Genomic DNA, 25,158 nt, shown 5'->3' with positions numbered 1-25,158 from the left:
ACAAAACATTAACCTTACCCACATCAAGCGGCAGCCTCGCACTTCCAGATATGGAGAAATATTACTGGGCAACTCAGGCACAATTTCTAAGTCATTGGTACACTATACACTTTATACGTCCGCATGTCCAGGTGGAACGTGCCCTCGCATCCCCTAACTTGCTGCGAGCCGTCATTATCAGCCACATCCCAGTACCGCATAACACGCTGAACACGGTGTTATCCACCTATGCAATCTGGAAAAAGATTGCGCAGAAGTACGATGTGAACATAAGGTTCTCCCCCCTGCTACCAGCCAAATTTATCCCGGGGATCCCCCTAACAGCCTAAAAAGTATTTCTCAATTGGCTCGTCAAACTAAACATCCAATCTCTCGGCGACCTCTTCCCCGAGGATATGTTCCTGACTCCGCAAATGGCCAAAGAAAGGGGAGGTACCACCTCACTAGACACGTTTCTATACTTTAGACTACGATACACATTGCAAGGTATGTTCCCATCATTCCCTAAACAACCTGCAACATGGGACCTGCTCCATAACGTAATTCAGGCGAAAGGTGAAGGGAGGTTAGTATCATTATTATACAAGACTCTACTAACAGACACAGCCATCACTGACCCCCGAACAAAGGCAAGGTGGGAAACTGCTATTCAGGCAACAATTCCCGATGCGGATTGAGCATACATTCTCCGTCAGACCCAGAAGGTCGCATTAAATACACGCTATAAACAAATACACTTCAATTTCATACACCAGACCTACCACACTCCAGCAAAAAGCCATAGACATCACCCGGAACTGTCACCAAAATGCTTGAGGTGCGGCGCCGCTGTCGCAGATTTCATGCATTTAGCGTGGGAATGTCCCGGGGTACATCGCTTCTGGTCTTCTGTTCTACAAACCACAGCAGAGGTGGTGGGTGAGGAGTTACCCCCTGCCCCACTGGTGGCACTTCTTGGTTTGACCAAAAACCTACAACCTGCAGTGAGGAAACTAGCAGCCCTTTTATTGGTACTGGCACGCAGGAGGGTCGCAATGACATGGGCCCGTGGCCCTGCCCCCGCTGTTTCAGCATGGAAAAAAGACATCCTATATTGTCAGGACATGGACACCGAATTCATACGGACATTACCGCTACATGCGCGTCCCCCTGAGATTTGGGGCCCCTACACGTCACACTTGTTATCAGACTCCCAAACTCAAGCTCCATGTTCAGCGGAGGAAGGTGAAACCCAACCAAGGAGGGTGCAAATAACTGACCAAGATAAGGGGAACCAGAAATGAGCTAAAAACTGATACGATGTGTGGTGGGGAGGGGAGGTATTACGAGCAAAACAGATGGCACGTTGTACTTGTTATGATTGCACCCAGTTGGTGCAAATGTATGTGTTCGAAGTTGTAAAACCCAAAAAATAAAGTTTAAAAAAAAAATATTCTTCTGGTTCCGATGGAGTAGTGATTCTTGTCTTCTTGATAGTTCTGTGAAACAGATCTTCAAAATAGGTCTTGAGTAATGATGAATGGAAAACCGGATGGATCCTTCTGAATCGGTAAGGTAGCTTGAGCTTGTAAGCCACAGGATTGATCTTGGTCTCAATACGAAATGGTCCTATATATTGTGGAGAAAACCTGCCCAAATGTGCCCATCGGCGTAGATATCTGGTTAACAACCAGACTAGTGTTCCAGGACCCCATTGTGGATTAGACCCTCTCTTGGCATCAGCATACCTCTGATAGGTCTTCCGACTCTCTTCCGAAGTGTTGCGAGCAGTCTGGTGTGTCCTTTGGAGTTCTGTTATCAACTCATCCACTGCCGGAGCCTTGGTACCAACAAAACCTACCCCAGGCAAGAAATGCGGATGGTATCCATAGGTGCATTTGAAGAGACTCATTCCAATCGATGTGTGGTATGTATTATTGTATGCAGACTCCGGTATTGGAATCAAGGATGCCCAGTCCCCTTGTTCCTTATTACAAAAACAACAGAGGTACTGTTCTAGAGTAGCATTAAACCTCTCAATTTTCCCATTGGACTGTGGGTGATAACCCGATGAGAGCGCCCTCTGGATACCCAGCTCGTTACAAAGAACGGCCCAAAACTTTGATGTGAACTGTACACCCCTATCTGAAATGGCCACTCGGGGTAAGCCATGCAATCGTACAATGTCGCTGAGGAATACAGAAGCGGTTTCTGATGCAGAAGGCACTCCTGTTAATGAGGAAAAATTAGCCAGCTTCGTGTAAGAGTCTATCGTCACTAGAATCGTTGTCTTCCCCTGAGAGGGAGGTAAGTCTACCACAAAGTCCATGGATAGATTTTCCTAAGGATGTAAGGGTAATTCCGCTTGTTGCAGAAGACCAAGAGGTTTTTGCCTAGAGACCTTACCACTGGCGCAAATCGGGCATGTCTTGACATACGTATTGACATCAGCGCGCACTGAAGGCCACCAGAAATTTCTGGATAAGGGTTCATATGTTGCCTTTTGACCCTTATGCCCTGCTAGAGGCAGAGCATGACAAAACTGCAGAGCTCGTTCCTGTAGATCTGGCGTGGGTAGAAAGAGTACTGAATCGTGAAACCATAGGCCTCCTCTTTCCTGTAGGTGATCGGGTAATAAGTTCCTTCGTTTCCAAGTCTTACACTCGTTCTGTACCTTCTGGAGGAACTTATTGATCACAGCGATGAATCTTTATTTGGGTAACATTCTTTCCTTTCCTGGTATCTCCTTTTCTTCTTCAGACGAGCTTGTTGAAAGGGCGTCTGCTAGACTGTTCTGTGTTCCAGGAATATAAGTAACCTGGAAATCAAAATTTGAAAAGTAATATGCCCATCTGGCATGATGAGAATTGCGGAACTCCATCTGTTGGAGTACCCGTAGATTTCTATGATCCGTGCGAATGAGGAATGGATGGGCGGTTCCTTGCAATAAATGTCTCCACTCTTTACACGCCATCCTCATGGCTAGCAGTTCTCTCTCCAAGACAGAGTAATTCCGCTCACTAGCCGTAAATGTTCGTGAGTAGTAGGCAATTGAGTGTTCTTGACGTCTCTGCCCTCTTGTAACAGTACGGCTCACAAGATCCGCCTGAGGCATCTGTCTCCAGAACGAAAGGTTTGGATTGATCAGGTTGAATCAACACTGATGCTGTTGTAAATAATTCTTTGAGTCTTGAAAAAGCAGCTTGTGCCTCAGGATTCCACTTAAAGAAAACCCCTTCTAAAGGAAGGAGGTAAGTGGTAACACTATCTCTGAAAAATGAAGTATGAACTGGCGGTAGAAATTTGCCAATCCAAGAAACCGCTGTACCTCTTTGACTGTAGAAAGTTCTGGCCACCTAGTAATGGCCTTTACCTTGTCAGAATCCATTCATACTCCATTGGAGGATAAGATGAATCCCAATCCCAAATACGGTACCTCCGATGCTTCAAAGGTACATTTCTCGGGTTTGGCATGCAGATGGTTCTCCTTTAATCTACGAAGGACCTCCTAGACCTATAGACGATGTTCAATTAGGGTAGTGGAAAATATCAAAATGTCATCTAAATATACCACCACCGACACGTTGAGCATATCGGCAAAAACCCTGTCCATGAATCTTTGGAACACCACTGGGACATTCACTAAACCAAAGGGCATAACACAATATTCGAACAACCCCAACGGTGTGCAAAAGGCAGTCTTCCACTCATTGCCTCATTGTATTCTTAGTAAATGGTAGGTGCCTCTTAAGTCGATCTTAGTAAAGATCTGTGAGTCACTAACCGCTTCTAAGATATCCCTGATAAGAGGCATAGGGTATCTGTCCCAAACAGTTATAGTATTCAGACCCCTGTAATCAATACAAGGGCAAAGCTCCTTGGTTCCTTCCCTTGATATGAAAAACAAAGACGCTCCTCCGGATGACTTCAATTCCCTTATCAGTCCGTTCTTGAGATTGGAGTCCAGGTATTCCTTTAGCGCTGACCTTTCTAGCTGTGACAACGGGTACATCCGTCCAAAAGGTAGTGGTGCTTCCTCCTTGAGTTCGATGCTACAGTCCTCTGGACGATGAGGTGGGAGGAGTTTGGGGATTACATCTTCAAATACTTCTGAGTATTCTCTGTACTCTATGGGAATTGTAGAAATAGATATGCACGGTTGAACCACTCGGTAGGCTGATTGGACTTCTGCCTTTGGCTCTTTGATACAATGCTCTTCACAATATTCTGAGTTGAAACTTAATTTGTTGGAACCCCAGTCAATACAGGGGTTATGTCGTCCCAGCCAGAAAATCCCGGGTATTAAAGGGAAATGGCCTGCTATGATTACGTCAAAAATGAGATCTTCGGTATGATTACCCATTGAGATCTGGGTGGGTACGGTCTGCATAGTGACTGGTCCTGAGGATAAAGGGCGACCATCGACTCCTTCAACTGGAATAGATCTCTTCTTAGGCTGAAGTGGAATATCTCTTTCCTTAGCCCATGTAATGCCTATAAAGTTGCCTGCTGCTGTGCAGTCCAACATAGCAAGTACTGGAATAGCGATTCCTGATCTGGCTGATAAAGAAACCTGAAAAACCATCAGTCTGTTGTCTTCTGCTCCTTCTTCTCCTGTTTGGGTGGAGCTGCAAGGGCTTGAGCCGTCTTCCCCGTGGTCTCCCTTGCATAGACACAGGGTTGTGCGTTTCCCTGCCGCCTGGATGGGATCTCTGTGCAATCCCTTAACTGATGGTTGGAGGATCCACAATACATACACAGATTTTGCTTGCGTCGTCTCTTCCTCTCTTCAGAGGTTAAAGGACCGCTCGTCGCACCTATCGGCATAGGCTCTTCAGTAGAGGATCGGTCCTTAGGGATTGGAGGAAGGTTGTAAACCGACGGATATCCTCAGTCTCTTCTCCTCTCATGGCGCCTTTCCCTCAGTCGGAATTCAATCCAGAACGCTAATGTTACCAACTCTGGAAACGTATCTGGTCTTGCCAGTCGCGCTAGCTCGTCCTTTATATCCTCATGCAGTCCTCTGCGAAATATGGTTTGTTGGGCGGTGTCTGGGCGGTGTCTGGCCATCCCGTTGTGGTAGCTAGCCTTTGGAATTGAGTTACATAAGTCTGGACATCCTGGCTACCCTGCTTGACATCCAGCAAAGCTTCATAAGTAGAATACTGAACTTCCAGTCTCTCGAAACGTGCCCAGAAACTGCGAACAAACTGATCATAATTATTAACCAAAGGGTCTTCGGCTGTGACTAATGGTGTTGCTCAGGCCAGAGCACTACCTGCCAGGTTTGATATCAGGAACCCTACTCGGGATCTTCCTGTCTCAAAGGTCTTTCGTCTGAAAGAAAAATAAACCGAGCAGGAGTCGAGAAATTCCTTCATGGCCTTTGGATTTCCATCATATTTGCCCATAGAGAAGGCCATCGGAGGTAAATCACCTCATCCTTCATCTCTAGCAGAGGCTTGTTGACAGAGAGTTTGATTCTCAGCCTGGAGAGTCTGCATGTCCACTCGTAGACCCTGAATGGCGTTGCATAATTCTTGAAACTGTTCTAAAGATTCCATTGTTCCTCTTTGGCTTTGTATACTGTCTAAACTGTCAGATACACTATCCCCTTCCCTCAACTCCTCCACACCTGGGTCCTTTAAGGAGTCTTCAGGAAGTTCTGCCTCTTTCCTTCTTCTAGACCTTCTTAGATCCTTCTCCTTGCTTTCTTTTTTGTGATGCAAGTAGGGGCGTGACTCCCCGGTGGCCACCGTGACCGCAGGGTGACCTAGTCTCAGGGGCCCCCGAGGAGCAAGCCCCCAATCTCAGGGAAAAAGCCAGCCGGCTGAAAAAACCCTGAGTCGAGTTGATGATACACCTTATGTGCAATGACTTGGTTCTGGTAGTTTTAATTTATTTTCAGCCGTGAAAGGTAAGTAAACGAATATCCAAGTTCAGATAGCTGGTGGCTGAGTCCTTTGCCGTGAGAGGTAAGGAATCAATTTATTCAAGTTCAGATAGCTGGTGGCTGAGTCCTTTGCTATGAGAGGTAAGGAAACAATCTGTCCAAAGTTCAGATAACTGGATCTGCAAGGAGTGGCGGTGTCCAGGACCACCAGAGGATGCAGCTTCACAACAGAGAAGGAAGTGGCAACACTGCCAGTCACAAAGCCGCCTGACAGAAGGGTACTGAAGAATTGGCAACCTCGATGATAAACGAGGCAATATTTCAGCAAACCAAAGGACGGAAGAACCGTCGGAAGAAGAGGGTGCAATATTGCGTGTACAAGGAAAAAAAAGGTAGGAGGGGAACAAACAAGAGTAGAATACGGATCCTGCAGAGGAAGTAGCGAGACAAGGATAGATGAAAAGATATAAATATGCTCTAAGAACGGAGTTCCATTAAGATAGCAAAAGGAAAGTAAAAACAGGGAAATACCCGCGAATCAGAAAGGAAGGATAAAACGGCAAAGGTAAATGAAGAACAAGTACCTTTACCTCCTCTGTGAAATAACAGTTAGCAACCCACGAACAAATACCTGAGAAAGAATAGCCTCCGCGAGTGCCAGGAAAAAACTATAGGCAATTAGAATAACTGCAGGGCAAGGAAAGCACTAAGGCGAGATAAATAATCACAAGAGCGCTAGCGTTTGGCGTTTAGGAAAACTATGATACAACGCATCGGAGAGCTGGTGCGTGTGACATAAAAATACGTTTCAGCGGCCATCTTGGAAAAGGCATAGACTGGTAAAACGGAACACCTGCACCCATGTTAGGTGTATCTCCATCGGAGCCAAACCCTCCACAGCTGATGCATTACACCTGGGCTGGTTGTCCAGCATCTGAAGGTCCAGGTGCAGCCTGAGCAGCTGCCTGTCCCAGCTTGCAACAAATAATGGCAGCATAGTGTTGGATACAGTGTTTGGGGACCGGTGGGTCTTATGCAGCCCTCTGATGTACATTGTGTTCACCTGTGGCTTGATTCCTGGCACCTCGGTTCGTTTACCTCCAGCTGGAGGCTCGGGGTAATTCTCAGCTGTATTAGCGCCGGTTTTCGGCACTAATACTGCAGAGAATGCAATTGTGATATAGCTGTATTTGCGCTTTGTATTGTCGGCGCTATTAGCGCAGACTGTAATAGCGCCAGCGGTAATAGCGCTGGCTGTAATAGCATCAGTACCTTTTGGGTCTGGTGTTTTTTGCGCTGACTCGTGGTGCAGACAAGGGGATCTAAAACGGCCCCTGACGGGCCAGTAGGGCGCATAGTCAAGCCCTACAGCAACCCACAGCTATGCTATGTTTGACGGGCAGCAGGGGCCCACGGTCAAGTCCTGCATCCTCCCCCATAAGAGGTATAAATAATTGACTTACCTGCAGAAAATTGCATTGCCAAAAAGGAAATGGCAGGCTCTGAATCATTAGGACTATGTGGCCATCTAGATGGTGCCCAGCTTCGAGAAAGTGCTGGGTACCTCCATGGATAAGATTATTTGACAGGCTGTGCGTGAAGCCAGTTCACAATAAACTACTGCAAGTAGATGCCTGGCTGACTAGCCCCTCCAAGGGTAGCAGCAATGACCAAAGGCAAAAGGAGCGAGCAACAGAGAAAAGAGGGCAAGATGACACCTCTAAAGGGGTGGGGGAAGAAAAAGTGTGTTGTAGCTGCCATTAGAGAAACAAGCATTGGCAGTGTTGTGTCCTCATCCATCTTAATGACCCTGTTTGAATGGGAGCCAAGTCCCATTTCTATTGTTGTTCTTTTGTTGTGGGCTGTGCCCCACAGTATGCAGGAAGAGGCGGGGTCACCGCCTCAGGCGCCAGTTTCGTGCCGATGATTAAAGAGATAAGAAGCTACTTGACCGGCTCCCGCGTATTATTGTTTCTGCTTCACTTGATCTGCCATATTGTTTTATTGCTACACCCGACCTCAGTCGGGATATAACAATGGCGACGAGGATCTTCAACTGAGTTGTCACGCTCAGCCGAACCCACTAGACCATGCCACAGCGAGGTGCGAGGGCCGCATCCGCAGCCACACTGCACGGTGAACTTCAAGGACTTCACTGCCAAGGAGAAAATGCTCAATACCACGCGAACGCTGCCAGTAAAACCACGTGGACTCCACGACGACTCGACTTCCCATAGACGGCACAGGCCGCGCTGATCTGCAGGGAGAGGCCTGCCCCAGAAAACATTGCGACACAGCCAACCACACGTGGCTGCAACCATGTCGGAAGGTGCCACAGATAGTGGCATCCAAAGCCCCCAGGCCAGCTCCACCCCTAGACCTGCCAGCAACAAAGAGGAAGGTAACTCTGAGTCACTTCAATTACAAGCCGTGCCACACTTCGACATGTCTGCCACGAACAGCCCGGCTCCCAGATGGGCCAGATGGCTAAAAGAACTGCAGATCTACATCGATGCCTCTGGTGTGAGGGAGGAACGTCGTCTAAGAGCCATTTTGCTGCATTCATTGGGCCCTACAGTGCGTGACATAGTATTTGAAATGCCTAAATCTAGCACTGACTCATTCCAAGGCATCATTGACTCTTTGAATACGTATTTTGCACCTTTAAGAAACATTGATTATGAGAGACATATATTTCATACGACCATACAAGATAAAAGTGAAAGCATGGATAATTTTGTCATGAGATTGAGGAAAAGGGCCAAATATTGTGACTTTGACAGATACTCCACAGACGAGGCCCTCAAATCACAAGCCATTGCCGGGTGTGGATCCCCCGAATTTTGCAAAAAACTACTGCAGAAAAGTAGGACACTAGAAGAAATCCTGCAAATAGTAAGAGCTGACGCTGCATTAACACTACAAACTGAGTCGCTAGGAAACATCACTATCACGCAAACGGCCAATGCAGCACAAGTATGTCCCATTCGCACTCACGCCGACTCATCAGAACAAAAGAAATGCTACAGATGCGGTTTTGGGTTTCCCCACACAGGACCATGTCCTGCAATAGGTCACCAGTGCGACAAAATTGGGGGTGAGAACCATTTTCAGTCGGTGTGCAAAAACATTCAATTTTATCAGAGTGCTGAGCCTCAGAGAGAGTCCTGGAGACAAGATGGCAGAAGGCCACGGCGGGAAAGCCCACGCAAACACGCAAGCCAGTCGTCTGCGCCCAGCAGGCGGCGCTCACCCAGCACATTAAGGGAGCACGTGCCATCCACTCGGTGGCGTGAAGAAAGAAGAGACACATCCAGTCATCGCAAAAGTACACATCACTCTCAGCACCGCCAGCCAAGACAAAGAATCAGGTACCTGGATGAATCGCCGCAAGAGAGAAGAACGGCCAGGTCGTCATCTTTCAGTAGAGAGAGGAAACGCGCATATGTACATGCCATAGGAAACAACACGGCTGCTGAATATAGCCCAACACTGCTGCTGCAACTCAACGGACAAAATCTGGAATTCTTAATCGATACAGGGGCCACTGTCAATGTCATAAGCGACATAGTATACAAAACACTTGAGGTGAAGAAAGAGCTACGGAAAGCTGACACATTGATATATCTGTATGGCGCCAACAAACCGCTAGATTGCAAAGGCATGTTCACCACAAAATGCCAATACAAAAATCAAAGCCAAAAAGTACAAATCTACGTGATCAAAGGGGAAGTCCCAGGTGGAAGCATACTGAGTTTCTGCAGAGCCATACAAATGGGGCTAATCAGCATCATGTACCAAATAATGTCCGCCTACACTTCTAGTGCAAAAGACATGATTCAAAAGATGTTTCCATCTCTCTTCAAAGGCCTAGGACGTCTAGAAGACCGACAAATCAAGCTACACATCAACCCGCAGGTACCACCAATTGCTCAACAATATAGAGGCATCCCGCTTAACATACAGCGACAGGTTGAGGATGAAATACAGTCATTGCTACAACAGGACATTATAGACCCAGCATCCAGTCCAACACTGTGGGTCTCTCCGATAGTACCGGTACCCAAAAGAGACAGCAAATCAAGCATACGCATCTGCGTGGACATGCGTGCCCCAAATGTGGCCATTGAAAGGGAACGACACCTAGCCCCGCGCATGACTGACATGATGCATCTATTACATGGGGCGAACGTGTTCTCCAAGCTTGATCTAAACAAAGGTTACCATCAACTTGAACTTCATTCCTCATCAAGATATATCACAACTTTCTCAACACACCTAGGACTGTTCAGGTATAAAAGATTAAGCTTCGGAGTATCTTCGGCCGCTGAAATCTTCCAGAACGAGATTCATCAAATAATCAAGCATATTCCCCCAATATCTAAATTATAGCAACAACATTCTCATCTTCGGCGCATCACAAGAAAGTCACGATGACACTTTGAGAAGAGTCTGCATGGCACTAGAAAACGCCCACCTCACTCTCAATCCTGAAAAATGCGAAATCAGTAAAACAACATTGAAATTCTTTGGACATATATTTTCGAACAAAGGTATGCGCCCAGATCCTGAGAAGGTGCAAGCACTGGTAGACGCCCCTACTCCCACATCTCCATCAGCCATACGCTCATTCCTAGGGATGGCTAGCTACTGCACTCAGTACATTCAAGATTTTGCATCGGTGAGCACACCACTAAGGCTCCTCACAGGAAAAGATCGAGACTACAAGTGGACCCCAGAATGCGAAGAAGCATTTCAAGAGATCAAGCGTCGCATCGCATCAGCCTTGTGCATGGCTTACTATGATCCCGCATATGACACTGAACTGACCGTGGACGCTAGCCCGGTCGGCCTGGGAGCCATCCTGGCCTAGTCCAGACCCGGAGCCTCACCGACTTCACCAAGCCGAAGCCTGTCACCCGCCGAGTGTGCCTATTCTGAACCTGAAAAGGAAAGCCTGGCAGTCGTGTGGGCATGCGAACATTACCATCTCTGTTTGTATGGACGCCCTTTCACTGTCGTCACGGACCACCAGGCGCTCATCACAATCTACGGCAAACCCACGGCTAAAAAGCCACCTCGCATAGCCCAATGGGGATTACGACTACAGGAGTACTCATTCACAATCGTTCACAGGCCAGGCAAAGATAACAATCCAGCGGATTTCCTGTCCAGATACTCTCTGCCCGCTCACGAAGAGCGTCAATCCGTTAAAGCAAATCAATACATCAACTATCTCGTTGACAACGCTCTCTCGAAACACATTTCCACAGCCCAGCTAGTGGAAGCCACCAGCGAAGACAAACTCCTACAAATCGTGAAGGAGTGCATACAATCAGGCCGATGGCACATAAAAGACCGGGACAAGGTGGGCCTATCCTCCCAAGAGGAATCTCAATTGCGCACTTTCAAACTTATACACCACACCCTGTCTCAATCCCCGGAGGGCTTGATTCTCAAAGAAAACAGACTGGTGATCCCATCCAGTTTGCAAAACCAAGTTCTAGACATAGCACATGCGGGGCACCGCGGAGTGGTATCCACGAAAAGACAGCTCCGGACAAAAGTTTGGTTCCCGAAAATGGATGAGAGGGTGGAAAGTCTCCTAAGCAAGTGTCTTGCATGCCAAGCGGTAGCTCCGAGAACATTCCCCGCACCGTTAAGGCTGTCTGACATGCCCCTACAGGTATGGGATGAGGAGGCCGTCTGTCATGTTCTGTATGGCAGATTCTTATCCCGGGAAGTATTCCAACATGGCCGCCATATCTGGCGATCACTGCAAACACAACAGTCTAGATGTTCTATCCCAGAACACACTGCAGCTCACTGATGTCACATCCTCCCAAGCAGCTTATCAACAGAATCCTCCAAGAGTCCAGCGCGTTGCTACTCTCATAGCAGTATACAAGCGCTACATGAGTTAGTTTGTTGCAATTTACCTATCCTTGCTTCCTTACTCCTTACTCCTGACTCCTTCTGGCACTCTCTTTGCCTTGCTAATTCTCCCTTCTATTCTTGATCTGCAGACCGCTACGGCAGTACGAGAGAAGACGTTACCCGATCTCGGACGAGTTAAACCACGCCCCTTAAGAGCGCGGTTCCAGCCCAGTTTCACTTTTGTTCGGTATTCAGATCCTCGCTTTCCACAAGGTATTCTGTGGCGCTTTATATTAATCCTCCTTCCATCGGCAGTCTAGGGTATTCCGTAATCGGTTGTTCCCTTTTCATGTTTTCATTCTAGCGCGGTTTCCTACCACAACATCCCAGGCTTACAGCCACTCCCCCATGAGCAGTCTCCGGTAGGCTTCCTTTGTTTACAAACTAGTAGGCTTTATATTTTGTTTTGTTGCCCCTTTGTTACTATTGTTTTATGATCCTTTAGCTATTTCTCATTCTACCCTGTTTTGTATTCATACTGTTCTCCTTAGCCCATTTACTCAGTATTTCTGGGAACTCCAGGTGACCTTACCCTTCCTTCATATTGATTACCCAGGATGCCTCTCTTCCTACAAACTGGGGTTAAGACATAGAACAGAGATTCAAAGGGGGTCTGACAAATTGATAGACAAGGACATTATATCCTACTCTAACCTACTCTAACCTTTATCTTCATAGCCAGACCTTAGTCTCATTTGCTAAGAAGCCTCCAACCACAGAGGGTGGAATTGCATCTCGCGCTGGAACATCTCGGGGAGACAACGCTCTCTAGCAGCTCTCCGCAGGGTTTTATCCCCCTTGAGGGTTTCCCTGGGAACCTCCCGGGGATCAAGCCTTTGAGCAGGACTCCGGAGGGGTTTTCAGGGGAATTCCTAATTACTGCATGGAAAGTCATAGAGAGATTAATTCCAGGAAATCACCAGGCCACAGGACATTTCTCTTCGTTAATTCAGTCCAGGTAGGTAATTTTCTGTTTTCCTTCTCTGTTCACCTGGAGCATATGACATTTATATCTAACAAAGTTTAATCGTTGACACCGTCGACATGTTTGGACCCCTAGTGAATGGAAAATATGTGCTAGTCATTGTGGATGAAATGTCGCGTTTCCCAGAAGTACACCTTGTACACTCAACCAGCGCCCAGGCCATCTCCCCTGCTCTGGACAAGACATTTGCAGACTATGGAATCCCCACGACCGTAAAATCAGACAATGGGCCACCCTTCAGTGGTCATGATTTTGCAATGTTCGCAGAACATCTGGGATTCCAGCACAGGAAGATAACACCCTTACATCCCCAAGCCAATGCAACGGCTGAGAAATTTATGAGCAATCTCAAGAGGACTTTACAAGTCTGTTCCATCACCAACGGATCATTTATGCAAGCCATTTGCACACTGTTAAGAGAATATCGGAACACGCCACACAGCGCCACCGGCGAATGCCCATCCACCCTAATGTTTGGCCGAATCATACGGACAAGACTTCCGCACAACCCCCATGTCCGTCCACCCACCACCATCATCGAAGAAGCACGAGCCAGTGACAAGGTGAGCAAGGACAAAATGAAAACCTACTTCGACCAGAGGAGACATGCCAAACCATGCCAGATTCAAGTAGTTGATGTGGTACTGGTACGGCAAGACCAAAACAACAAGGGCACCCCTGCGTTCAGACCCGAACCCCTGACTGTGACCCACACCAGCGGGTCCATGATAACGGCGGCAAGCCCTCATAGAACTGTCACAAGGAACTCATCGTTCTTCAAAGTCTTCGAAGGAAACTCAGGTCGTGAAACCACAACCACCACGGTCACAGACGAATCCTCAGATCCAGAATCTGAATATAGAGTGGAACATCGGGATGCCGACGACAGCGACACCCAGATGGCCAGATCAATGACACTGAGGCGAAGCCCCTCAAAACGGACAGTACGCAGACCAACCAGGTGGATAGAAGAAATGAACTAAAGTTCTCTTTTAAGTGAAGGGGAGATGTTGTGTCCTCATCCATGTTAATGACCCTGTTTGAATGGGAGCCAAGTCCCATTTCTATTGTTGTTCTTTTGTTGTGGGCTGTGCCCCACAGTATGCAGGAAGAGGCGGGGTCACCGCCTCAGGTGCCAGTTTTCGCGCCGATGATTAAAGAGATAAGAAGCTACTTGACCGGCTCCCGCGTATTATTGTTTCTGCTTCATTTGATGTGCCGTACCTGAGCATATAATAGCAGTGCCTGGCAAATGCCTAGTACTTATACACAAGCCAACACTGTTGACTTTTCCAATGCCTGATTTAAACAGGACTTCCATGAAGGACACGCAATAAATAGAGTGCTAGAAGACAGACCCGGTTAAGTCATTTTTATTACACCAGCAGTGCATTTACAGCTCCAATTAAGTCATTAACTCCCAGAAACCTGCTTTAAAAAAAACACTGGCAAGCACTTGGAGCGCAAAATTGATGGTAAGGCTTGATAAACCTAGCCCAAAGAGATCCCATGAGGATGTGTTTTGGTCAGAGAGGGATAGGAAGTGGGTTGGAATGGCCATAGGGATTAGCATGGGCATGGGCAGTCAAAGTGTGGGTAAATAGCCAAACAACACCTACAAGCTTTGTATCCCTTCTCATATGGCATTTCTCCCTAGTTGTACTGTAATGCAATAGTTTCGGCTTATTGGCAGTGCTCTAGCGCCATCTAATAGAACTAAAAAGACCCTCTTAAAAAAATCCTCAATATCATTTTCCTGACGGAACAGCGAGAAGAGCATGATTGGGCACGAGATGTATATGATCAACCTCCGAGTGAGAGGAAGGGGACGATAATGAGTCTTCTCTCTCAGACAGTGCAGGACACAGACAGTTCTGATATAGGTGATGACCCTATGGCAGCCGAGGCAACAGAAGAGGAGGATGCTTTTGACTGTTCCCTACCAGTTCACCGGGATGGGCGCCGATAGCAACAGAAGCTAATCATCTCAGCAAGTTAAGAACACCCCATACAAGGCAAGGAGGCAATAACAACCTAAGGATGGAGCGCCCCTGACCGCTGCTGAGTAAGAAGGTGGCAGCTACTCTAGTTTTGGACCCGAAGATGAGTACCTTTTTAAACAACGAGCCTAAACGGGGCCAGGCGATTACTGACAGGACAAGCGACTGAGCACGGCCAGGTTCCTTGCTAAAATCCTGGAGATGGCTCAGGCAGTAAAGACGGGAAAGTTCTACCGTTGACCCAGGAGTCATGGGCGTAATTCTAAGGGGGGCAGTGGTGTTTGTCCCCCCCAACTTACATGGCACACCATATTGTCCCCATTCAATTGGCTGGGGCATCTTTTCTCCGGATGTCATGTCCCCCCCAACATTTTCAGCAAAGTTACTCCACTGCCAGGAGTCTTAATGGTCTGGGCACAAAGGGCAATTTGTCTTCTGGGGAACGCAAATTGCACAATTTCCGTAGAGAGGCACAGGAGCATCCTCATGAAAATAAATACAAAGCGAGCAGAGCTAGGACTACATCCGAAGGAAGTGAATACGCAGCACTGTCCTTTGTGAAGGAAATGTCCATGTTCGTCCAGACACATGCAGTGTATAGACATGGTGGTCCAATATTCTATGAAGAAACTGATTGGTCGTGCAAGGCTGGGCGGAGCTTGTGGCAGCTCGCCCAGCCGTGGCCTGCAACAAAGATTCCATGGAGGCTGCGGAAGCTTGAACAAAAGCATGGACGCTGGATTTTGCACCTTCTTCCCGAGAAGTGGAAGAGGGTGGGGAGGACAGAGACAGCTGCTAGCCCCCACAGATGAGCGGTTTGAATGTAGAGCCTCGAGTAGGGGGCAGATTGGTCGGTGCTTAAAGCACTGGTACGAGTTTATGCACGGGCGTTACAAACAGTGCACGGATTTCATCTAGAGTTTCTTGCAGCCCCTACGCATAGCTCTCAACTCACATGCTTTTGGCGGGTGTCACCCGCCTTGTAAAGGGCTGACTCACCCACCAAGACTCCTGCACGCCCATTCATTCCAATGGGCGTCTCACCCGCCAAAAACAAAATCGGGTGATTTCACCCGCCTTTGCAACACAAATGGTTGAGAGCTATGCCTACGCAGTTACAAATCCCGCTGCCACTCTGCTTTGTGACTGTTAGTCAGGAAGAATGCCATAGTGGCTGCGTGGTTCCAACAGGACCATTTCATCAGCAATATTTATCTGGTGAGGGGGAAGACAAAGAGAGGGAAGTGATTGATTTAAAAAGCCTGAACTCTATACAGACATTTCAAGATGGAAGGCATTCATCTTCACATGGAGCTACTAAAACCATGAGACTGCTTAACCCAATTGGACCCCAAGGATGCTTATTTGACAGTCTCCCTCCCCCACATAGGCAGTTTCTTAGATGTACCTGGGGAGGCAGGCTTGGGAGTTCACATGTCTGCCATTTGGTTTATCCCCAGGCTCCCGGGACTTCACACAACTCTTAAAGCCAGTGGTGTCCAGACTCTGTGAACAGGTAATATGAATGATCATTTACCTGGACAACATGATCTTCAGGTCACAGGACATAGGCCTTCCCTCTACCCAGGTGTGATCAGCTGTGACTCTGCTGCAGAGCCTTGGATTTATAGTGAACTAGCAGAAGTACCCGTTCTCCGTATGGGTTCTGTAGATGACATGATAACACTCATTAATTGCTGAAAATGAATGATCCTGTAGGTCCCTGTTCCGCCTCACCCTGGCGTGGTGCAGCTTTTTGCCATTCATTGCGGTGCAAATATCTTGGAACCTGTGCATCCTAGGGCCTTGAAACATGGTTGTTTTTCAACTGATCCTCGTATCGTGATCGGTTGAAAAACAACATTTTCTGTTTCCCTTCCTGGTGAACATGGTTTACGGCTTCGTCGGCAGGCACCATCTCACAGAAATCTCTGGAAAAGTAATTTCACATGATGTGGCAAAAATGTGGAAACTTCTGGAATGCTACCTGCCTTCACCTTCGCCTATCAGGCCCATTCACCTCCCATATACTTTTTGTTTCCCTTCCTGGTGAACATGGTTTACGGCTTTCTCAGCAGGCCACAAACCCAAAAACACATTTTAACTTTTGCTGAAATCCAGGGAACGGGTGGGGTGTCCAAATATCATGTAGCCAGTAACGTCTGGAGGGTCTTATCAGGTAAGTATGCAAAATGTGCTGCAGATTGGTGAAACGGTATGGAATTGTGTAAGGAACAACTCTTCGCTAAGCCACAAACTCACCAACACATTTTGACTCATGCTGAAATCCAGGGAAGGGGTGGGGTGTCCAAATGTCATGTAGCCATTATTCTCCAGAGGGTCCTAACAGGTAACTATGCACAATTTGGTGCAGATTGGTGAAACAGTGTGGAAATGTATAAGGAAAAATGCTTCACCAAGCCACAAATCCAAGCATTTGGACTATATATATATATATATATATATTACATGGCATAGGAAGAGCACTTTTTGGGTGGCTTATAACTTCGCTCTCCCTAGACGGATCCTCACCAAACTTTGCAAGAAAAGTAGTTGGGTCACTCTGAATTTTTTTGCAAAGTTTGGTGAGGTTCGTCCAGGGGGGGGAAAGTTATAGGGGGGGTCCCAAAACTTTTTTTTTCCCATAGACTGAATGGGAAAAAACTTTGCGCACGGCTACAGCCCGAACCGCTGGACGGATATACACCAAATTTGCGGCAGGAGCGGCGGCCTGGTCCCAAAAGCGTGCTTTTGTACATTTGGTGTAAATCTGTCTAGTAGTTTTTTTAAAAATGACCAAAATGTAAGGCAAAAAAATTAGTGATATCTGTGTTCGCTTCGCGGACGGACTTCCCTGTTCGCTCCGCGGACAGCACCCCGATTGGCCCATGGCCTTGCGTCATGTCCGCGGACATGCGACGTGTTCGCTGATTGGACGGCGAGGGGCGTGGAGCGCGTCAGATTTTCTGTGGCGCCCGCCATCTTGTATTCGCAGTCGACCGCGTACAGCGCAGTGAAACGTGGATAAAAAATTGTATTTAGTGCCGTGTGTTGGTGTGTAAGAGTGTTTGGGGAGGGTGGGGGAGTATGAGATAGGTTCAATGTTTTGTTTTTTTATGTGCTAGACGTTTTTGTTGCGTTCGATTTGTCCACGGAGAACACGGCTGTTCTGACATTTTGTAAATAAACTAAATGGTGGGGTGTTTAGAGGACGGAGTATGTGTCATTTCTGTTCGCAAGGAAGGTAAAAATGAGCTATGAACACTCGCGGTGTACTTAATTGTTTGTAAATACACAAACTGGGGGTGTCCTCAGGACGCTGTCCGTATTGTAATCTGTCTAGTTGAATGTGTTCTAAGAACACTCGCAGTGTCCCGAAATGGTTGCAATTACACAAAATGGGGGTGTTCTGAGAACGTTGTTTGTATTGTTCGTTGTCAGGGTGAAAGTGTTTTAAGAGCACTCCTTTTGTCCGCTAATAGTACAATTTCCTAGGGGCGTCAACCGACTTTTTGTCCACTAAAGAAACGATAAATCCGGCTGGTGTGCGCCGACATTATGTGATAATCCTATGACTGGCGCTATTGACCTGGCTGACTTGCTTTTGCGACACTAAATCATATCTCCCGCCCCTAAGCCTGATATTATCAAAGCATTCATATTCCCCGCCTCTCTCCGTGACGTTACAGGGTGCGTAATCAAACGCGCCCAGTCGTCTCCAGTACTACGCGACTTTACACAGAACCCGGAAGACAACACACATTATGTCACAACACAGCGCGCCACAATTCGGAATATGAAACTGTGATTTAAAAGCAAACAGCAAGATTGTAAATGTTGTAGCGTACATTTATTTGACATCAAATGTTTAGAGAATATTCAGCAATTTGCATTTGTCTTTGTTGTCGATCCGAAAAAGTTCATGTTGAGACACGCGATGTTCCTTTGCGGTACAGAGAGTGTTAGATCAGCTTACAACTCAGTGCGCCACAATTCGGAATATGAAACTGTGGTTTAAAAGTAAACAGCAGGATTGTACATTTGGTAAAGTACATTTATTTCACATGAAATGTTTAGTGAATATTCAGCGATTTGCTATTGTCTCTGCTGTCGATCAGCAAAAGTTTGTTTGGAGCCACGCGTTGTTCCTTTGCGGTAGATAGGCTGTTGGTTTATGATAAAAGCAGTAAATGGTCGCTCTGATAATCGGAAGGTTGCTCCAACAATGAGCCATTAGACCACCCTATTGGTTGGTATGTTGTTTGTAGCCGCTAGTACTGCGTAAGGGCATATTGGTCCTTGGCGATTGTCCCATAAAATGGTGAGGGTCATGAAGTTGCATATTTGGACCTGCACCTGGCAGTTGAAGACGCCATCCGCTGGAGTCTGTAAATCGTGACATAGGCAAAATGGAGCCACATACCTGTTTTAAAAAACATAAATTAGTATCACCAGCCGATCTTCATTAAAAATCATCATTTTATTTATTAGGGCGTGAAAATATTTGCTATCGAAGATAGTGCAACAGAGTATGTTAATAATAAAATAATAATATTTTCCCATTCATATAGCGCTAAGAACCGTGAGGTATCTAAGCGGTGCTTATTATTAACCACGGTGTGTGGTGCTCATTTATCGACAACGGAAGGATGAAAGGCTGAGTTTGGCCTTGCCGGGATTCAAACTTGCGTTAGCAATCTGTGCACGGATGTCAAAGCGAGCGCTGTACTCGCTGTGCCACTTGACAGGCTACAGTGAAGTGGCACAGCGAGTAGAGCGCTTGACCGCCTATAGACCGGTTAAATTATTTCTATTAACCCACCCTGTGTCGTCTGCCTTTTTCAGAGCCCTCTAAATGACAGGGGATCAATTCGGCGGTGATAGTGCGCGGTAGAAAACATTATGCCACTTTCAACGAACAAGTTCAACTTGAGCGGTCTTTAATGCTACGCTATTGTAATTATATTTGGTATAAAGTAATCTAAAGGGTAACTTACAGTACAATTGCAATTTCCATTGTCTACGAGTGGTGCAGTCCCAAAATACGACTCTGCGTGTGCCAACGATCTTTCGCATAGTGATATAATATATAAAAGTGGTTTCGTTTCAGAAATTTCATCTTTATCTTCTCTTACGTTTTAGCAACACTCCTTCAAGAGAAGTCTTTCATCACAATCTCTGTCTGTCAAGGTCAAAACACAATACAACCTTATAGTCCGCTTCGTGAGCCTCTCCGGGGCCCGAGAAAAAAATGGAAGCAGCTGACCTTCACTGTGAACGAGCATAAATTCTTACTTTGCAACATTCTGTGTAAAGCCATCTGTAGAAGTTGTGGAAGCAGCTGACCTTCACTGTGAACGAGCATAAATTCTTACTTTGGAACATTTTGTGTAAAGCCATCTGTAGAAGTTGGTTTTTGCACGCCATGTTTGTATATTGTTTGCGTGATATTAAAAAAAGTTTGTTTAAAGGCCGTTATGGTTCTAAGTACAGCCGAAAGACCCCTGAAAATCGCAAGTTATGGTAAGCTTTGAAAAATAACTGGTGCCACCACCGTGCACTGCTAAGACTAACACCCAGGACATTAAAGATGACATCGCAAATGTCATTGATGAAATCACTGATGACATCACGTGTGTATGTACTTTTCATGGAATTTGTGTACTAGGGATTTTTATTATAATGTTGCGAAAAAAGTGTCAAGGATATTGCAATAAATATCATACCGTTATTAGTGCTTTGAACGATGCATTGATATAAATAGCATTGTATTATGGGATTCTATCTAGTATACTGAGCTACTAATGGAGAAACATAGCATTGTGTGCAGAGTACAAGATGAAAGTATAATATGTGTAATGTTAATATGTTGAATAATGAAATAATAATTGTCCTGAAATGTTCGAAAATTCACAAAATGGGGTTGTTCTGAGGACGTTATTCGTATTGTGTGATTGCTTAGCTGTATGCAATGAGGGAATGGCACAGAGAGTAAAGTGGACGCCGTCCGCGGACACCGCGGCTGTTCGTGGACAGGGCGTGCTACATCCGGGTTTTTCCAGGAAATCCAACATGGAAAGAAGACTGTACGGATCAGCCAATCAGATGTCGAGGTTGTGGATTTGTGTTGAAAGAGACTGTGTGTGGTGAAGATGGCAGAAGTGGATAAAGTCAGGGTGTTGGTGCTCGGAGATATGTTTGTGCATGGTTTACAGCAGTACACTGAATGCAGGCATGTTGCAAAGAACTTTGATGTGAAAGGAGTGGAGGTGGGGTGGAGCAGTGTGCCTGATTGCAATGTACAGGGAATTGTACAAGTTTGTGAGGATATGGCCACGATGAGCAGTCCGCATGTGGTAGTTTTGCACTATGGTGCTTTCCATTTGGGCAACGTCAGTGCCCCTACTTTGTTGGCTGATTTGGAACGCTTGGTTCAAGCAGTAATGAAGATCCTTCCAAATGCAAAAGTAATTTTTTCTGGATTACTACCTAGGGCAATATGGGACAATAGTTCAGTTTTTTGTCCTCAGCAAAATATTGCTAGGTGTGTCATCAACCGAGGCATGTGTGCCTTCATGCTTAGAGCTTGTATGTTCTTCTGTAACAATGAGAATATTGATGCCAGTAATGCTGTTAATTTTAAAGAAGATGGCATTTCTTTATCTTTTACGGGAAATGCCTTTCTATTTTGGAATGTAAGGGTTGCTTTGGAGAAGGTTATGTGATGATTTTTGGAGAAAAGTAAGAAAAAAAAACAAGAAAAAAAATATAAAATAACAGGTGTCTGTAAAAAAAAAAAAAACGCCTCTTTTCAGAGCCAACTTCAAAGGGGAAATGGGGCACACTATTTAAATTTACATTCACCACGCTCAGATTTTCGATGTGTCCGCGGACATGGCGGTAGTCCGCGGACATGAAAATCACTACGATGGGGTTAGTATGTTCTATGTTACATGTATATGAAGTCAGGGATATTATGGTTAAGTTGTGCACTAAAAACCTATGAAATTCAGTGAAAAAATGTTGTTAAAGGGACGTTATGGTTAAGTTGCGCTACTAAAAACCTATGAAATTCAGTGAAAAAACTTTGTTAAAGGGATGTTATGGTTCAAAGTAAAACCGAAAAACCCCTGAAATTCGGCAGTTATGGTAACATAAGCAACCATAACTCGCGCCACCGTGCACTGCTAACACTAACACCCAGGACATCAAAGATGACATCACAAATGTCATTGATGACATCACTGATGACATCACATGGCTGGCTCTCCCTTTTTATCCTTTACTGACATATCGAAGCCACATAGTTTTCTTCAGTAACAGTCAGGAAGTAAAAATTGAAAAGGTACTATATTTGTAGACTTAGGGTCCAGTCACATCATATGAAACATATACATAGCGGAAGATACAGGCTTGAAAGAGAGCAATCCTTTCTGTGCATGAAGATAATCATTATGGTTATCAGCACTTTCTCATAGTTTTATTTTTATTACTCTACCTTCCCTCTATATGCTCATATTTGTATACATTATACTCACTCTCCATAGAGTGAATGGGAAAAAAATTTTGCTCGCGCCTACAGTCCAAACCGCTGGACGGATTTCCACCAAATTTGGACCAGGGGCAGCGGCTTGGTCCCGAAAGCGTGCTTTTGCAAATTTGGTGAAAATCCGTCCAGTAGTTTTTTTTAAAATGACCAAAAAGTAGGTAAAAAAAAATTAGTGATATCTGTGTTGGGTTTCCGGACACACTTCCCTGTTCGCTCTGCGGAAAGTGTCCTGATTTGCCAATCGTCTTGCGTAATGTTCGCGGACATGCAAAGTGTTCGCTGATTGGACGGCGTGGAGCGTGAAGCGCGTCAGATTTTTCGGTAGCGCCCGCTATCTTGGATTCGCGGACGTCCCCGGACAGCGCGGTGAAACTTTGTTCAAAATGTGTATTTTGTAGAGTGTGTAGGAGTGTTTGGGGAGGGTGGGAGTGTATGAGATAGGATGAAAGTTGTGTTTTTTATGTGTTAGACGTTCTTTTTGTGTTCGATTTGTTTGCGGCCATCACGGGTGTTCTGAAATGTTCTAAATAAACTGACTAAGGGGTGTTCTAAGGAGTCAATATGTGTCCGTTTTGTTCGCAAGCAAAGTGAAACTGTTCTAAGAACACTCACGGTGTCCGGGGAGTGTTCGTAGGGGGTGTCCTGAGGACGCTGTCCGTATTGTTCTCTGTCAAGTTGAATGGGTTCTAAGAACACGCGCGGTGTCCTGAAATGTTCGCAAATAAACAAAATGGGGGTGTTCTGAAGACGCTTCTAAGAACACTCGCGGTGTCCGGGGAGTGTTCGTAGGGGGTGTCCTGAGGACGCTGTCCGTATTGTTCTCTGTCAAGTTGAATGTGTCCTAAGAACACTCGCGGTGCCCTGAAATGTTCGCAAATAAACAAAATGGGGGTGTTCTGAAGACGCTTCTAAGAACACTCGCGGTGTCCGGGGAGTGTTCGTAGGGGGTGTCCTGAGGACGCTGTCCGTATTGTTCTCTGTCAAGTTGAATGTGTCCTAAGAACACTCACGGTGTACTGAAATGTTCGCAAATAAACAAGATGGTGGTGTTCTGAAGACGCTTCTAAGAACACTCGTGGTGTCCGGGGAGTGTTCGTAGGGGGTGTCCTGAGGACGCTGTCCGTATTGTTCTTTGTCAAGTTGAATGTGTCCTAAGAACACTCGCGGTGTCCTGAAATGTTCTCAAATAAACAAGATGGTGGTGTTCTGAAGACGCTTCTAAGAACACTCCCGGTGTCCTGGAATGTTCGTAGGGGGTGTCCTTAGGACGCTGTCCGTATTGTTCATTGTTAAGTTGAAAGTGTTCTAAGAACTATCGCGTTGTTCTGAAATGTTCGTAGGGGGTGTCCTGAAAACGGTGTCCGTATTGTTCGCTGGCAAGTTCAAAGTGTTCTAAGAACACTCACATTGTTCGTGGACATTAAAAGTTTCCCATAGATCATAGTAGAAATGTTTGACTCTATGGATGTGATATGCTGCAGTGGTTGTTGCCAGGATGGCCATGCACCCAAGACTCTATGCCCTGGCAACAACCACTGCAGCATATCACATTCATATTTGCTTATAACTTTGGGTGAAAAACAATAGTATAAGGAACAAAGGTATTAGATACTATGGATGTGATATGCTGCTATGGTTGTCCTTATTATTGTATACTTACTGTTTGGTCTAGTAATGGGAGTCCATGTTTTTCTTCTTCATTTCTGTGATAAAAGAAAATAGCATGTTAGTATTAGTATTTTGTAATGACTTATTACATTGTATAAGCAATATACTTTTATTTTTTTTCGACCCTCATATTTAGTAGAGTACAAATTAGAGTACTGTGCAATTTGCTCAGTTTCTGTATTTGTTGCTAAAATCATTGGGTCTGTGGGAGAAAAAAAAATCCATGTTGGATTAAAAAAAAAACTTTTTCTGTTATGCTACAGTTTATTTGTTTGTTTGTTTTCAGTGTTCACTTGTTGTTTCTGGCTAATGCTTTATACTTTGCTTTGTTGTATTTTTTTTGGAGCAGTAACAGATTCTTCATTTGTTTTGATATTATAAAATTTTGGAGCAGTTAGATACCAATTGGCGTATTCTAACTGTCTATTTTTTTAATATATTTTAGTGGTCTTGATTTATCTATTTGGATATTGTTAAATTTTGGGACAGTTAGATACCAATTGGCGTATTCTAACTGTGTATTTTTTGGCCTAATTTAGTGGTATTCATTTATCTGATTAGTTGTTGTAGAATCTTTGAGCTGTTAGATAGCTTTTGGAGGGTGGTCGGTCAAAAGGGCGAAAAAAAAATCTCGAATAACAAAAATCTCCCAAAAAAGGCCGAAAAAAAAAATATCGATTTTTTTTTTTTTATATATATTTTTTTTTGGGTCAGGTAAGTAAAAAAAAGGGTTAAAATAAAAAAAATAGAAAAAAGGGGGGTTGAGGGGGAACCCCCCCATTTAAAAATAAAAAAAAAATTTGATATTTTTTTTTCGCCCTTTTTTTTCGAGATTTTTTTTTTCGAGATTTAGAACTTCGGTATTATGACTATAAACCCTTTTGAAATATTCTAACAGTTTATATTATTTTAACACAAATTTATAATTTTGGGACAGTTAGATACCAATTGGCGTATTCTAACTGTGTATTTTTTGGTCTAATTTAGTGGTATTCATTTATCTGATTAGTTGTTGTAGAATCTTTGAGCAGTTAGATAGCTTTTGGAGTATTCTAACAGTTTATATTTTTTTAACACAAATTTACTTAAAGGTTTAAATACAGTTTATTTATCAAATTTTGGTTTTAAGAACATCAAATAAGCGTTT

The sequence above is a fragment of the Ambystoma mexicanum genome, chromosome 3p, assembly GCF_040938575.1.
Source record: "Ambystoma mexicanum isolate Mex_15411 chromosome 3p, UKY_AmexF1_1, whole genome shotgun sequence".
NCBI classification, from domain to species: domain Eukaryota; kingdom Metazoa; phylum Chordata; class Amphibia; order Caudata; family Ambystomatidae; genus Ambystoma; species Ambystoma mexicanum.
This window is presented reverse-complemented; position numbering follows the sequence as displayed.